Consider the following 8881-nt stretch of genomic DNA (forward strand, 5'->3'; position numbering starts at 1 on the left):
AAGTATAACTACCAGTGCAATATTGAATGAAATAAACATTACTTTTTCATTTTTTTTGTAATCATTATTACTTACTCAAATTTTATTAAACACCATATTTACTACCAGTCAATTTTACTTTTGTACATTAATCATTATTTTATTGCCAAATTTCCAAGTTTGTATATTCAACTCCAACCTTTATATTATCCTTTGTACCTGTGTACCTGTGTACCTGTCTACCATCTTACTATCATATTATAACCAAGTCATTGCCATTGTTATTTTTTACTTATTCTTTTGGTACTTTAATTTGTGAATTTTATTTTGTCAATTTAAATCTAGTTATACTCCTGATCTTGTCAACAACCTATACCAGACTCTAGTGCAACTGCAAGTACCATTTCAATTCGTATTTTTATATTATAAGTCCTACTCTAAGATTGTTTTCATATCTTAGTGACTATATTGTGTGTGCAATTAGTGTATATTTCAATTATATTATTGTTCAAGGCCCTTAACTAACTACCTCATATATTTTTTTCTACTTTTTTTATTCTTTTGCTACCTTAACTAGTGTATTTTATCTTGTCAATTTAATTCTAGTTATACTCTAATTCTTGTAAACAACTTATATAAGACCTTAGTGCAATTACAATTGAGAGTCTTGTGCCTTTTTTATATCATTAGATTAAACTCAGTTGTACTATAGCTCATTCTAGCTCAATACATAGTCAATACCAAATTCATTATATTAGACCATAGTGCAATTACTAGTGAGAGTCTGGTGCTATTTTTAATTTGTATTTTTATATTATTAGATTAAACCTAGTTGTACTATAGCTCATTCTAGCTCAATACGTAGACTATACCAAAGTCATTATATTAGACCTTAGTGCAATTACAAGTGAGAGTCTTGTGCTATTTTTAATTTGTATTTTTATATTATTAGTTTATACCTAGTTGTACTTTAGCTCATTCCAGCACAACACATAGACAACACCAACTCCATTATGTGTATTAGTGACTATACTCTACATGACCAAAATGCTTTAGCTATATACTTGTCCAAACTTCCCACCACTACAGATATCAGTACTAGAACTCGACACACAACTCAGGATATAAATAACCATAATTTAAACCTAGAAGATGATTGATCACGTTGACCCTGATCTAAACCTCCATAATCTGACACACAGTCAAAACCTATTGGAAAGTAACTGCCTTTATTACACAGCGTCACAAGCCAGCACTATCCTAAACAATGCTAAAAGTCTATCAGTACTTAACTACAACATCAGGTCCTTAAGCAAACACTATGATGACCTCCTGGCACTCCTTGAATCACTAAAGACACCCTTCTCCTGCATTATTCTTACTGAGACCTGCTTAAGCAGGACACAATAGATATCTACCCTCTACCAGGATACACAGCAATCCACAACTACAGACCATACCAAGTTGGGGGTGGTATTGCAATCTATTACTCTAACCAATTATCTTGTATTAGCACCACTTGCTTTAGTGATGAATATGGAGAATACATTTTTGCTAATTTTACTGTAAAAAACCTTAAAACACCTATAACAATCGGTGCCATTTACCGGATACCCCACACAAACATCCCAAATTTCAGAGATAAATTAAAGGCACTAATAACAAACAGACAAATGAATAAGCACCACCTTCTCTTAGCTGGAGACTTCAACATCAACCTTGGCTTACTAGATGATCAGCCTGTAACTGATTTCATCAACAATATGAACAACACACTTCTCATACCAACAATAACTAAACCAACCAGGCTCACTGAAACAAGTGCAACCATAATAGACCACATATGGACCAATATACTAGCCCCCCTTAAATCAGGGATAATCACAGATAGCACTACAGACCACTACCCTACCTTCCTCTTGACAAACATTAGTAAACCACCACTTGAATACAACAAAGTTTCATTTAGACTCCATGATGAGGCCTCAATAAGGAAGATTCTAGGGACCCACAAACTGAAAAAAAAGAATATTGTCCTAACTAAACCTAATGAAACACCACTGCATCCCACTGACACAGACAGCTAACAAGATAAACGACTTCTCAACCACAGGATCTAATCTCGCCAATAAAATCCCACGTACCAATGCCCATGCCGGAGACTACCTAGATGGGAATTTCTCAAATTCCTTCTATCTTGCACTAACTGAGCCCACGGAAGTCACCGAGATTAAAGTCACTTAAAAATAACTCAGGGAATCTGTCTCATGTCCCACCATTATTGTACAAGCGAGCGGCCCATGTCCTCTCGCATGCTATCTCATTACTTCTTAACAAGTCACTAGAAACTAGCACCTTCCCGAAACTACTCAAGACGGCAAGGGTTACACCAATACATGAAGGTGGTGACCCTACAGATTTAAACAACTATAGGCCAATATCAAACTTACCATTGCTATGCAAAATCTTTGAGAAACTCGTGCACAGGAGACTATATTCATTTATAACAGCACAAAACATACTCAACCCCTGCCAGTTTGGGTTCAGGAAAAATAAAAGCACTAACGATGCAATCATAAAAATGCTAGATCTGCTTTACACAGCATTGGAAAATAAAGAATATCCACTAGGAATTTTTATTGACCTAAGAAAAGCTTTTGACACAATAGACCAGGGCATCCTACTCCACAGACTTGACCATTATGGTATAAGAGGCCATGCGCTTGCATATTTCAAATCTTACCTTACTAATAGGTATCAGTATGTCACCATTAAAGACACAGCATCAACAACACAGCCACTTGATACTGGAGTTCCACAGGGAAGTGTCTTTGGTCCCCTGCTCTTCCTCATATACATCAATGATCTTCCAAACGTATCTCAACACCTGAACCCCATTCTCTTTGCTGACGACACGACTTACGTCATATCTCACCCTAATCTTGCCACCCTCAACACCATTGTTAACGAGGAGCTGATCAAAATATCGACTTGGATGACAGCCAATAAACTTACGCTTAACACTGACAAAACCTACTACATTATGTTTGGTAGCAGAGCAGGAGATGCGCAAATTAACATTAAGATCGACAACACTAATTGACAGACATAATGAGGGCAAATTCCTAGGCCTATACCTCGACAACAACCTGAATTTCAGCACCCATATCCAACACATAACCAAAAAAGTATCCAAAACGGTTGGGATCCTCTCCAAGATACGATACTACGTGCCGCAAACTGCCCTTCTCACACTATACCATTCACTTATATATCCATACCTCACCTATGCTATCTGTGCTTGGGGTTCAACTGCAGCAACACACCTAAAGCCAATAATAACCCAACAAAAAGCCGCAGTAAGAATAATCACTAAATCCCATCCCTGGCAACACACCCCCCCCACTCTTCATAGATCTAAACTTACTCCCTGTTCAGTACATCCACACTTACTACTGTGCAATCTACATCTACAGGACCTTAAATTCCAATATTAACCTTGACCTAAAACGCTTTCTTGATAGTTGTGACAGAACCCACAGGCACAACACCAGACACAAACATCTCTATGACATTCCCCTTGTCCGACTAAACCTTTACAAAAATTCAATGTATGTCAAAGGCCCTAAAATCTGGAACACCCTACCTGAAAATTCTAAAACTGCAGACACATTCATCACCTTCAAAACTACCATCAGAAAACATCTTATCTCCCTGATACACCCTGTCAACTAATTACACGAATACCACCTGGTGGTTCACACTTACACTCACTCACCCATTTGACCATAAACAGAAATATCAATCTCAATCTCAAAATAATGAATCTTAACTAGTCATAAGTTGGCCTGTGATACTCCAATACTGAAACTATGTATTGTGCTAAAACAAAAGCATTCACATTGCTAAACTCACAAACTAGTATTTAGTCACTTAGCCATAATACCAACTTACCTCATAATTTTGTAATATTTTAAACTTAAGATTTAATCTAAGTCTGCCCGAAATGCCTAGCCATGCTAGGTGTTCTAGTGGTACACTCTGTAATTATTATTTTACTACATGTAAACCACACAGTAACCAAATTCTGTAAACTCAGCATTGTAATACTTATAGAGAATAAACTTTTGGATTTGAATTTGAATTTGAATCATTCAACACTTTCACCTCACTCACACATAATCACTGTTTTTGCAGAGGTGCTCAGAATATATATATGTATATATATATATATATATATATATATATATATATATATATATATATATATATATATATATATATATATATATATATATATATATATTATATATATATATATATATATATATATATATATATATATATGTGTGTGTGTGTGTGTGTGTGTGTGTGTTGTGTGTGTGTGTGTGTGTGTGTGTGTGTGTGTGTACTCACCTATTTGTGGTTGCAGGGGTCGAGTCTTAGCTCCTGGCCCTGTGTGTGTGTGTGTACTGGGTCATTGCCATTATGAGTTTTTATTCATGTGTGAGGTTAGGGTGAAGCTCCCCGCCAATATTACAAGAATTTGAGGGATCACTCAACCAAATTCAGACTTCTCGGAACATTGTCGTAAACGGGAGAGAATTTTATTTTACAACAGAGAAGTAATTAATGGCATCATGTTCCGTGGGTGGCAGTCAACAGGCAGTGTTGCCAGGCCCAGGGTGCGACACTCTCACCTCCAGGCAGTGTTACTGCAGAAGACGTACGACACTCACCCACAGGCAGTACTGCCGGAGACGGTGTACGACAAATTTGTCACTCCTAGACAGCGCTGCCGGGACGAGCGTACGATATTCTTACCTTAAGGTAGTACGTACTTCCGTGGCCGCCTTACGAAATACCTGTAAGTAGTCTTGCCATGGAGGGCGTACGATACTCTCACCTCTAGGCAGTGATAAATTAGATAAATGTGCAACTCTTGGGTATCTTTATTGAGGAAACGTTTCGCCACACAGTGGCTTCATCAGTCCATAGACAAGGAAAACGTGAAGAACAGGATACCCAAGAGTTGCATATGCGTCTAATTTATCAACGTGTCGGTTCTCTGAACCATTCATCTACAAACTTCTAGGCAGTGCTACTGGAGCAGGTGTACGACACTCTCTCATCTTCAGGCAGTCTTGCCGGCGGGACTGGCATATGATATTCACCTCCAGGCAGTGTGGTTGATGCAGGCGTATGACATTCTCACGTTCCGGCAGTGCTGCCGGGGTGAACATACAACACTTGCCTCCCGCCATTGCTCCCCTCAAGGGAGGTACTTAGACGCTGGTGAGGGACTTGATCTAGGGAATTGGATCTGTACTTCAGTTCCCTGAGTTGAGCCTGAATATCTTTCATCCCCCTCCCCACAGACACTGTACAATCCCTACGGGTTTAGCGCTCCCCATTATTATTATTTACTCTTATCTCTAGGCAGCGCTGCGGTGACGGGCGTATGACACACTCATCTCTAGGTAGTGTTGCCAGGGTGGGTGTACGATACTCTCACCTCTAGGCAGTGCTGCCGGGGTAGGCGTACGACACTCTGTACAAGCAGGGACGGGTATACGCCACTCTCACCTTCGGCAGTGCTACTAGGGTGGGAGTACGACATTCTGATCATCAGGTTGTCCTAATGAGCAAGCGTATGACACTCTCACCTCCAGGTAGCGCTGCCGGGGCGGGCGTCCGACACACTCGCTTCCAGGCAATGTTGCCGGAGGCGAACGATATTATTACTTCTAGACAGTTTCTTGTAGGTTTAGCGCTTCCTTTTTATTATAATACTTCTAGACAGTGTTACCAGATGGGCCTCCAGTACTCTCACCTCCAGGCAGTGTTGCCGGGCGGGCGTATGAAACTCTCTGCTTCAGGAAATGTTGCCGGGCGGACGTACGACATTCACCTCCAGACGGCGCTTTATTAATTGCTTTTCTTTTTCTGCGAGATCACTTAAAGCCACTTTTCTCTTGGTGAGGCTAACAGCGTGGGGTTTCCAAAGGTGAACTTCCGAATATTCAAGTTTGAGCACTGAGGTGACGAGGAGAATGTATAAAGGCATGGAAGGATTGATTTGGGTCATCCTTGTGCACATACCTGGGGCGCCCATTACCATCTATAACATCTACAAGAACCCAAGACACCCTCGACATTGCAGTGCTCCTCGCACTAGCACGCACTGAGTGTATTATTGTGGGTGGAGATTTCAACGCACATCACCCTATTCTGCACTCTCACTCAGCAACCAATGCTGCTGGCAGACATATAGCAATGCTCCTACACGATATTCCAGAGGTAAAGTTACTAAACAATGGAGACCCCACACACCTGTTGGGTGGCTGCCTCGACCTTACCTTCGGGTCAAGACAACTCGCAGCAGGAGCCACATGGGAAACTCATCCTCACCTTGTCAGTGACCACTTTGCAGTGATCACCACCTTCAACATCAACAGGCCTCCCACAGTTGTGCTGCCTCCTAGATGGGACGTAAAGAGGGCCAAATGGAAGGTGTTCCAGGATTATCTTCATAACTGGTGGTCCACACACTCTCTATCTGAAGACTGATACGGCTGAACAGGAGCTAATCACTGTTTTCATCCAGGCAGCAGAGTGCGCAATTCCAAAGAAGTCCGCAGGACGCACTCACAAAAGAGACTGGTGGTTCTACAACGACGAGGTGCGGGAGCAGAACCATCGCATCAACTCTTTTAGGAAGCTATACAGGCGTAACCCTACGGCAGAGAATAGGAATACTCTGAGAGCCATTGTGCAGCATGCCCGCAGAATCTCTCTCAGAATAAAAACTGAGAAATGGCTGGAGTGGTGCTCAACATTCGGGCATCACACCACCTTATATGAGATATGGGGCAAGCTCAACATAGCAACTGGCAAGAGCAAGCCGAGGCCACCAGCACACCCGAACCCATCCCAGGAAGCAGAGAAACTAGTGGAGCTTTTCACTTCCAGGGGAGCCTCCACTCAGCTCCCACAGGACATCCGGAATATACAGACGGATCTTCTGCCACAGCGCCAGCTAACGATACAAGCTGCATGTGAGTCGGAAGATGTGACTGATGTAGACCTTACGGACTTGGAACTCCGACGTGCCATTAAAAACACAGGTGACACTGCCCCGGGCATCGATGGTGTGACGTACTCCATGATTGCACGGGCTGGGCAGAGTGGATGGGAGGCCATACTAGACGTCATTAACAAGTCGTGGAGGGCCACGACACTCCCAGCAGCTTGGAAGAAAGCTACAATCGTACCAATTCCAAAGCCCAAGGACCCAGGCAGTATGAGACCCATATCGCTGATCAGCTGCTTAGCCAAGACTGCTGAGAGGATGGTGTTAAACCGCCTCCTATGGAAACTTGAACCCTCTCATCATCACATATTTGGCTTCACCAAAGGAGTGGGAACAGCAGAGTGCATAACCACTCTACTAAGCCAGATTGCTGATAGCAACAAAAAACCTAGTATCGTCGTTTACCTCGACCTTGAGAAGGCATTTGAGCTAGCCAGCCCCACAGCAATTCTGGCAATACTAGCTCGGAAGGGAATCAAAGGACGCCTCCTGGCCTGGATAGAGTCCTACCTTAGGGGCAGGCAGGCCTGTGTCAGCTTTCAGGGACACTATTCTTCCTTTAAAACCCTGGAAAACGGTACGCCACAAGGAGGTGTGCTCAGTCCTACCCTGTTTAACATCCTTATGCAGGAACTTGTGAGCCTTCCCTTTCATAGTGGTACACAGCTCCTCAGCTATGCTGATGATCTTGCACTAGTAGTGAATGGGAAAGGCAATTTAGAACGACAGGCTCAGAGAGCTTTGGACCTAATTACGCAGTCTAGCAAGGAACTAGGCCTCAAGATCTCGGCCGAGAAATCTCTTGCAATGATGTTCAAGGGACCAGATCCTGTGAATAGATTACGTATTCAGGATATAGAACTTGAGTGGACAGGCTCCTACCTGTACTTGGGAATCTACATTGATAAAAAGCTGACCTTTCAGAAACAGGCCGAGTATGTCAGGTCACGTGCTCTACTCAGACTCAACGCCATGAGAGCCATGACGAGGCACCGTGCAGGGGCAAGCAAAGATGTACTTCGCTTGTACTATATACAAGCTATACGCTCGCTCATTGACTACGGTGCACCGGCTTTAGCTCATCTCTTCCCGCAGAGCAGGCAAAGGGTGGAGGTCGTACAAAACCAGGCGATAAGAACTATGCTTGGTGCCCCCATCTGGACCAACACAGTATGTCTCAGATCTGAGGCCCGGCTTCCTTCCTTGGCTGACAGAGTAAGATACATAAACGCCTGCAAAGTGGCCACGATTCTGCACTGGCAGCAAGGTACCCCACTAAGGAGACGGATATTAACAACCACGTCACAAGATCCCTCACTCTTCACGGACTACTCCTGGATTCGTTCGTTTTGTGCTGCTGGGCGGAAGCTGCTGCCTGTACAGCTGCTCTGTGAGAAGAGTTGTGACCTTCCTGTTGCTGGGTACCATCCACCACCTCCCTGGCGCCCAGATCCAGCCGATGTTTTCATCATGCAGCTACCCATCTCTAAGTGTCTCTGCAGTCAAGACACCCTCAGCAATCATGCTGAGACAAGCATGGCACTGGCAGAGGGAGGCACATGTGCAGTGTATTTCACAGATGGTTCTGTCGACCCTGACAGGAAGAGAGCAGCAGCTGGACTGTACCACAATGGTCACACACAAGGCTGGCGACTCCCTGACCACTGCACGATCCTTCAAGCTGAGCTGGTGGCGATTCAGCAGGCATTGTCACATGCCCTACGACATCGACTCCGACCTGTCATACATGTTGATTCCACCTCTGCAATCAATGCCCTCTCCCATCCTCAACCACAGGATAATGTTCAC

The sequence above is a fragment of the Cherax quadricarinatus genome, chromosome 9 (assembly GCF_038502225.1).
Source record: "Cherax quadricarinatus isolate ZL_2023a chromosome 9, ASM3850222v1, whole genome shotgun sequence".
Lineage (NCBI taxonomy): Eukaryota > Metazoa > Arthropoda > Malacostraca > Decapoda > Parastacidae > Cherax > Cherax quadricarinatus.